Source organism: Otolemur garnettii, unplaced genomic scaffold (genome assembly GCF_000181295.1).
Source record: "Otolemur garnettii isolate 467f Iridium unplaced genomic scaffold, OtoGar3 scaffold00359, whole genome shotgun sequence".
NCBI classification, from domain to species: Eukaryota; Metazoa; Chordata; class Mammalia; order Primates; family Galagidae; genus Otolemur; species Otolemur garnettii.
This window is the reverse complement of record NW_003852754.1, coordinates 206,906-215,539: the sequence shown is the minus strand read 5'-3', so window position 1 is coordinate 215,539 and position 8,634 is coordinate 206,906.

Below are 8,634 nucleotides of genomic sequence, written 5' to 3'. Positions count from 1 at the left end.
AAAAAAAAAAAAAAGGAGGACAGAAGTGGACTTCCTTATCCTTATTTAAAAAGAACCCCTGGGAGTGATGATTTGGGTCCTGACTACCTGTGCTTTCCTCCCAGAACAGAATCTGTGGTCTGTACTACCACTTTCTGGTCAATGAAAACCACAAACACACAGGGGCTGTGTGGAAATGTACATGGTGCTTAGTAGTTCATGATTGTTTAACCCTTTGGTAGGTTGTCTTGTCTCTCTGCTAGTGTCCAGTCACTTTCACTTTGATTGAAGGATCTCAGCTACTCACACTACATGATCTATAGGTCAGCAGCCCTATAGTGGAGTCTGACCATGAAAACTTCTTACAGATGTAATGAATCAGAGCAAACATGCAGGATTAATCTGAAAGGATTTGGCTTTTCAGTAGAAGCAGCCCAGGCTCAGACTACATCTATTGAAGAACTGAAGTCCCTTTACCATTCTTTTAGGGTACTTTCAGCCTTGGTTATCAATTTTTGAAGGGTCAGAGTCTACTTGTAACTTTAATTATGACTCAGGTGGCAGCCTGAACTGAGCATCATCCAGAGTGCTCATCTGCCACAAGGGCAGTCACATTTCCAGCCTGAGGAAAGGGAGGGCCACACAGAACCTGCCTGCTGGACTGTAATGTGCTTTGCATGGTCATGTCCTAGCAGATTTAGGCCACTGAAGGGCTGGAGGCTCAGCTGCTGTGACTCAATCAGCTCAGGCGACTTGTTACAGGAATCTACTTCAGGCTAGGACAGTCTGTTACACATCAGGATGGGCTGTATTGAACTACATATGGAGAAACATTTTGACCAAACTGAAAGTCTGTATGGCTGCAGTTTTAGCCAAACTGAATTCAAATTAACACTGCCTCTCACCATATTAAGAAAAACTCAAAGACACACGTCAGAATGGAGAGAAGATCAGGGTGACATCTTAGGTACAGGACCATAGCATTTGCACTTAATTTTTGGTTTCCTTGATTTTTATCTTTTTTTCAACCTCTGTTATATGTATCTCATTTCTAACCTTTATGAATTTATTAGTTCTGCCAGCTTTACATTTAATTTTTTCTTTTATCCTCATTTCTTAAAGTGTAAAAGTAGTTTGCTTCCTTGACATGTTTCTTCTTTTTTCATATAAGCATTTACAGTAAAAAAGAAAGAAAGAAATTCCTGTTACCACTGCTTCACTGGGTCCAGTAAGTTTTGGTGCCCCAAATCCACCATCATCCTCCTGAACACTCTCCTATGGATTTTCTTTCTTCTTCTAATTTGCATAAACTAGAGCCTTACCTTGTGGAAATAAATTTGATCTTGAGATAGGAAACCAGCAGATCCTGCTTGATAACAAGTTGTAAGACCCAAATTAAGGTCTCTGATAAAATAGAATGCAGGGTAGGACTGGCCAAAGCCCAGCTAGAACTGAGGTGATCATAAAAAATGACCTCATGCTGTACATGTGGCTCACATCCATAATCCTAGCACTCTGGCAGGCTGTGGCAGGTGGACTGCTGGAATTCAAGATTTCAAGACCAGCCTGAGCAAGAGTGAGACTCCATCTCTACTAAAAATAGAAAAACTAGCCAGGCATTGTGGCAGGTGCTTATATCCCAGCTACTTAGGAGACCAAGGCAAGAAGATCTTGAGTCCAAAAGTTTGAGGCTGCTGTCAGTTATGATGCTACCACACTCTGCCCAAGATGACAGAGGGAGACTCTGTTTCCTAATAAATAAAGAAACAAATTTCAGGTTACCCTCATTTCTCATTATACCCTATTTGTAATATATTGGTATGCTAAAAGAAACTCATTCCAGAGCCATAAGAGATTAAAAATACCATGGTAACTACTGGAAGTTATCATGTAATTTTAAAAAGAGAAGGAAACCTCAGCTCAGAGAACTTCCCATCATTTCCTCAGAAATCACATGAATAATCCTCCTTCTGCTTAAATTAAATAGAAAATATACAATAAGACCCTTGACACTCACAAGATGTTACTATCGGTTGCTCTGAGGGATAACCACCACTCTGTAGAGCTGTTGCCTCTTTTTTTGTTTTCTTCAATAAAATTACTTCCCTGACTCTGGCAGCTTGCTTTTGAATCCTTTCCTGTGCTTTACCTTCAGGCCAAACCTCAGTTTTGTGGTCTACTTCCTTATATCAATGTCATTTTTGATATTCTTTTTCTCTGTTCCATTACTTTATTGATGTTTTAATAAAATATTTTTATCATAGTAGGTACATTTATACTGTTGCTCAGCCATCACATTAATCCATCTCCAGAGCTCTTTATATCTGGACAAACTAAAATACTATATCCACCCCTTCTCCAACACATAGAAACCATCATTCTATGTTCTGTCTCCATATTTTACTACTCTAGGTACCTATAAATGGATACATACACTATTGTGTTTTGTGACTGGCTTAATATCTGTAGTATAATAGCCAAGGATATCCATATAGTAATACACATCTGAATTTCCTTCTTTTTTAAGGTTGAGTGATAATCCATTGTGTGTTGCTATGGTCTAAAAGTTTGTGCCCCCCCAAAGCTCATATGCTAAATTCTTAACCCCCAATATGTTGGTTTTAGGACCTGGTGACTTGAAATTAAGTAACTTCATTATGGCAGAGCCCTCATTGATGGAATTACTGCACTTATAAAATGGAGCTTTCTTGTCCCTATGGCTATGTGAGGACACAGCCAGAAGATGGCCTTTATCTATGAATCACATCTTTACCAGACACTAAATTTGCTGATGCCTTGATGTTGGACTTCCTGCATTCCAGAACTGTGAGAAATATATTTCTGTTATGTCTAAGTCACCTCTTTTAATGTATTATGTTATAACAGCCCAAACAAATTAAGTCATAAGCACATTCCACACTTTGCTTACTCATTCATCCACCCACAGACATTAGGGCTGCTTTTATGGTTTTGCTACTATGAATAATGTTACTATGAATATGGCTGTTTATATATCTCCTAGACACCATACTTCTAATTATGTTGAGTGTGTACCCCAGAGGGGATTGATGGATTATATAATAATTCTATTTTTATTTTTTAAGGAAGTCTAAACTGACTTCCACCACAACTACACACTTTTAATTTTCATTTTACCATTTAAATTCCAAATAACTGTGCATATATATTTTCATTTCTTCACATGCATGCCAACATTTATTATTTTAATTTATTGTTCTATAGTACCAATCCTAATTGGTGCAATGTGGTATTGCACTGTGGTTTTCCACAATTTAAAAATATTTGTTTATTTGCATCTTTATTGAGGTATAACTGATATACAAAGAAATGCACATATATAAAGTGTACAATTTGATGAATTTGTGTATTAAAAATTGCAGGCAGAATGGGGACTAAAGACTGGCAGGGGAGGGCACCCCCACAAAAAAGGGAAAATTAAAAAGCAAGCTGAAGGAGTCGTAACAAAGAAAAGTCAGCTAGTTTGCCTTTAAGCCAACCATTGCTAAATTTCTTATCTGAACAAGTTTCTGGCCTTTCCTGAAACTCTGGCCTATTGGAGATACAGCTTATACAAATACCCCTGCTGAGTCTCTTGAACACTCTGAGGAAAATAATGGCCATAGAAGAGATTATGGCAAGTCCTAGAAAAGATACATCTTCTATGTCATTTCCTGCCCCTTAAACAGACAAAGCAGATACCCATTGTGGACATTTGCATTTGACTGGGAAGAGACCAAGGGAACAGCTCAAGCCCCTAGATATAGGCAGGAGGGCTTGACATTCCTTATCACAGAGGAAAATCTTCTGTGGTGATGATCAGACGAAAATGCCTCTCTCCCAGCGATTCCTCAGAGGAGATTGACACCAGTGGTGTTTTACTCCACAGTGAACTAGCAGAGCTTAACACCTCCCTAGGAATCTGCATGACGGTCTCCAGACAGGAGGCTTCCCCCACACAAAGCTCAAGTTTCAGATTCTTCAAAACTACTCAAATCCTTAAAGTTAATAATAATAATATAGGAGCGGATATGCTCACTCAGGGAAACTGCTGGTGTCTTTATTCCCTCCCTCAGCTTACCACCCAGGCAAAGAGATTTGAATAAAAACTAAGTGGAACAGAGACTTGGAGTCACTTGCCAGAGCCCACGAACAGGCAGTGGTCCCCTGAGCTCCCACATTTGAAAATTCTATTCTGTGCCTCGTGTCTCTTTCTTTATTATCATTCCTAACTTTATATTTCTTTAGTCACTAGCACCAGTTCCACAGGTCTTAGTAGACCCTGTCCAGGGGGTGGGACTCCAACAAAAAATATATGACTCCACCACAGCAATCAAGGAAATGGACATATTCAACACCTTTAAGAGTCTCCCTGTGTCCCATAGCATTTGTGTGTGTTAAGAATATTGCCATGATATAAACATATTACCAAATTTAGGATTTTTCTGTCATTTAAGCTCACCTATGGGTAGGTGTTTAATCTTCTGTATGCTCAGCATCATTGATTCCAGAAACAGTTAGCATGTTTTATATCTCACATGTACAGATTATGATCATGTGATTCCCCAAGGCTGGAGATTTCCATGAACTAAGAAATACTGGTCACTATGACCATAATGTTTACCCTACTAAAGGAAACTCGGGTTAACCACTTACATGTTCCATATAAAAAAGTATGAAGAAAATGAACAAATGAACTCAAAAGCAGAGGGTAGAACACTAATTATGGGAACTCACTGGGGGAAGGAGAGCTATTGTTCAGAGGAACAATAAATAATAGAAACTTTAAGTTATGAAACAAACACATTCTGGGCATCTAGCGTGCAGCATGAGTGGTGATGCATGTAATTAATTTGACTGCGGTAACCATTACTATATATATATAAAATATATGTACATAAATTTATGTTTCATGCCTTGAATATGTATATTTGTCAATTAAATCTTTTAGAATTAAAAATATAATAAAAATAAATAATGAAGGACCCAAGAGGGGCCCATACACCATGATAGTTGCTATATAAAAATTACTTTGAGAGTATACGTTCCTCTGGTAGGATTCAGTTTTACTCAATCAAATCTATCCAGGTCTCATGGAACTGCTTTTGGCATAGAAATGCTTATTAAAATGAATAGCACTTGATGTCTATCCTTGAAGAGGCACAAATTATTGGTTAAATAGAAATAATATGATTAATCTAGTTAAGCATGATGAGAAATGCATAACAGTGATTTGTTAAGGACAGTAGCCTACTAGTTTCAAAATCTCAAGTTCAAATTTAAGAAATATGGAATGTTTGCATTTCTTTCTTTCTTTCTTTTTTTGAGATAAAGTCTCAAGCTGGGTAGAGGGCCATGGCATCACAGTTCACAGCAACCTCAAACTCTTGAGCTTAAGCAATTGTCTTGCTTCAGCCTCCCAAGTAGCTGGGACTACAGTCATCCCCCCCAATGCCCAGCTTTTTATTTTTTTGAGGCAGAGCCTCAAGATGTTGCCCTGGGTAGAGTGCTGTGGCATCACAGCTCACAGCAACCTCCCACTACTGGGCTCAAGTGATTCTTCTGCCTCTGTCTCCCAAGTAGCTGGAGACTACAGGCACCTGCCACAATGCCCGACTATGTTTTGGTTATAGCTGTCATTGTTGTTTGGTGGGCCAGGCTGCATTCAAACCTGCCAGTTCAGGTGTATGTGGCTGGAGCCTTAGCCACTTGAGCCACAGGTGCTGAGCCTATTTTTTGGTTGTAGTTGTCATTGTTGTTTGACAGGCCCAGGCCAGGTCTGGTGTATGTGGCTGGCGCCGCTAAGCTACAGGTGCCAAGCCTGAATGTTTGCATTTCTTAAACCTAACAGGGATAAAAGAAAATGTGTTCAGGAGAGAATGGGTTGTGGGAAAGAGCAATGAAATAATCCGATGAGAGAGATCATTCTGAGTTTTTCAGTGAACTAGAAAGGAGATGGGGACCTTTTCAGCAGATCCACACATACCAATCCTAACCATATTTTCATTGGGATATGGCTATGTACTATCTTGGTTCATGAGTATGACCCCTGTGTAATGTGCCCTAGCTCTGAGACATAGTCAGGTCTGTTTATTTCACATCATAGATGTAAAGTCCATGTTGGTTTGCTGGTATAAGATGTCCAATGTAGAAATATGGTTTAAGGGGTTGGGTGAATTTGCTTTTGAAAGTATAAAGAATACTTAACTTTGTCAAATTGTAGAAAGAAATTAATCCTTTCTCATAATTCAAGGAAATTCCCACTCTTGAGGGTGGGGTAGGGACGTAAAGACAAATAGGGGGTGTGGAAAGGGCCACATATGCACCATTTACCAGGCAAAGGGCCCAGAAACCATTCTCAGGAGAACACAAAATATCTCCTTTCCGCTTAACTGAATCCAAACACAGTCCTATTTCCCAGCTGGTCTTCCCTGTCACATCAACTTCCCAATAATGCTGACCATCGGAGAAGCTGTTGTGACCCAGCACAGCAGGCATAGTATCAAATCGTTCAGGATTGTCAGGAACATCTTGCTCTTTTGAGAGGAATATTACACTTTTCCTATTATTTGTCACATAAAGGATTGGGTGAGCAGTGGTCTTGTCCAATATTATGTCTGCTGTAGAAGAAGAAATTAGATTATTTATTAATAATTATAGGACTTAAATAAAATCTTTCAACTTCTAAGAGAAGCATGATAGTAGAGATGAGGAACAAAGCAGATGACATTCAATGGTCCTTTTCTTAAATACAGAGACAAAATATATATCATCTCTAAGTCATTGCCCTTGATGCCATTCCACTCACAAATATGAAGTTATTTTCTTGTAGAAAAAAATCACCAAATCATTTCATTTGTGAAACTGATACCTAGAGGTTCCAAGGGCATAGCCACTGCCTTGTGAAACACTTTTAACGATTGCCCACATCTCGAAATATGTCCTCACTACTCACACTAGAAATATGATAACCACTGTGTACGTAGCATAGAATGAAATTGAGTGAAATGCATAGCAAAAGGATAGAGAAATATCAGAAGACAATGGTATGTGCAAAGCACAGAGTTGGGAACATGGTGAATTTGTGCAAAGTGTGAGTAACCAGCCAGTGCACCTGAAAGAGAGAGAATAAGAGAGGGAATTGGAAGGAGATGTAGTTAGAAAGGCAGCAAAGCAGGAGTGGTGCAGGGACATTTAGACACAAAAAGGCTGTTATTAGGGTTTAGGCTTTTACCTGGCTGAGACAGAAATATAGGATAATAAAAATTAAAGAGAATGAAAATTTATAACTATTTAGTGAAGATTTGTGTAAAGAAAAGAGAAATAGGATAGCAGCCAAATGGAGAAATTAGGCCAAGAAAAGGTTGCTTTGTACTTTACTTTTTTTCCACATAGGGGAAATATCAACCCATATTTATATGGAAAATAACTACCTGATAGAAATGGAAGACTTGAGTTTCAAGAGAGGAAGAGAGAAAGCACAAATGAAATTTCATACTTAGTGAGCTTTTTTCCTCCACTCTGATGAATCTTGTAATTTTAGTACTGGTAATGTTAGAATTGAGTGAAGTCTTAATCCTGACTGACTTAAAACAGCTCTTTCAGAACAAGGTGATCCCATTGTATTTGTTCTTTGCATGTCTTCTGCATTGTAAAACTGTTTAGTGACTTGGTTCTTATTTAACATTTGGTCTGTATACCCAGAACCAAATGATTTTCTGAGCTCAAAATTGTTTAAAAATTACTTAAGGAAAACCTTTTATTTCACAATAGAATCTCAAAGAGATTAGAGACAAGTGCAAAGTTATTCTTAACTACATATACATTATTCAATTTTCTTTACCTGCAAATCTTCGCACTTTACTCATATCTACAAATAGAAACATTCAAGGTTAGTTATTGTGGATAATAGTATATGCCATGTCAAAGGTGAGAATCTTGACTTCACTTACCCCTAGATCTCAGGAATTTTCTTTGATCTGTAATTAATTACAGAGAGATAAGTGTTCTGAGTGGATACAGGCTGTATTTTCAATTTAGTATGGAAAAAAACCACAGAACTTACCAAGTTCTTCACTGAGTATGTCTTAAAAAAAAAGAGATAAAATATATCAATTTTTGAAATCCCAAGAAATTTCACCCTAGCCTTTGACCCTATATGAATTGTAGGATAAGACTGAACATTGGGATCATATTTCTGGACTTTAAGGCTAAAGGACTGAAGAGGCAACTTGTCCTAGATGTACACAGGGAAGACATTCAGCTTGTCCGAGGCAAACTTCCCTGAGGCTGTGTAATTTGCTTCTTAAGTCTACCACGGACAACTCTTTATTACTTTTCAATTACCACTATATTGAATCAGTTTATCCTCATGACTTTACTTAACTAAACTACAAACATTTCTTATTTACTCAGCAAATATTTACTGAGGAGCTACTTTAACCCAGGTGCTATCTTCTGTACTAGGAAGATCATGATGAGCAAGATACAGTCTCTACACACACAGGAGCTTCAGAAAGCAACCTGTCAGTTGTAACTGGGTGCCAGGAGCCTCCAGTACTCAGGCAGATTTTGAGAAGAAATTTTATGTCTTTGATTAATTACCAATAACATTTATTTCAAAGCAATGTTTTCACT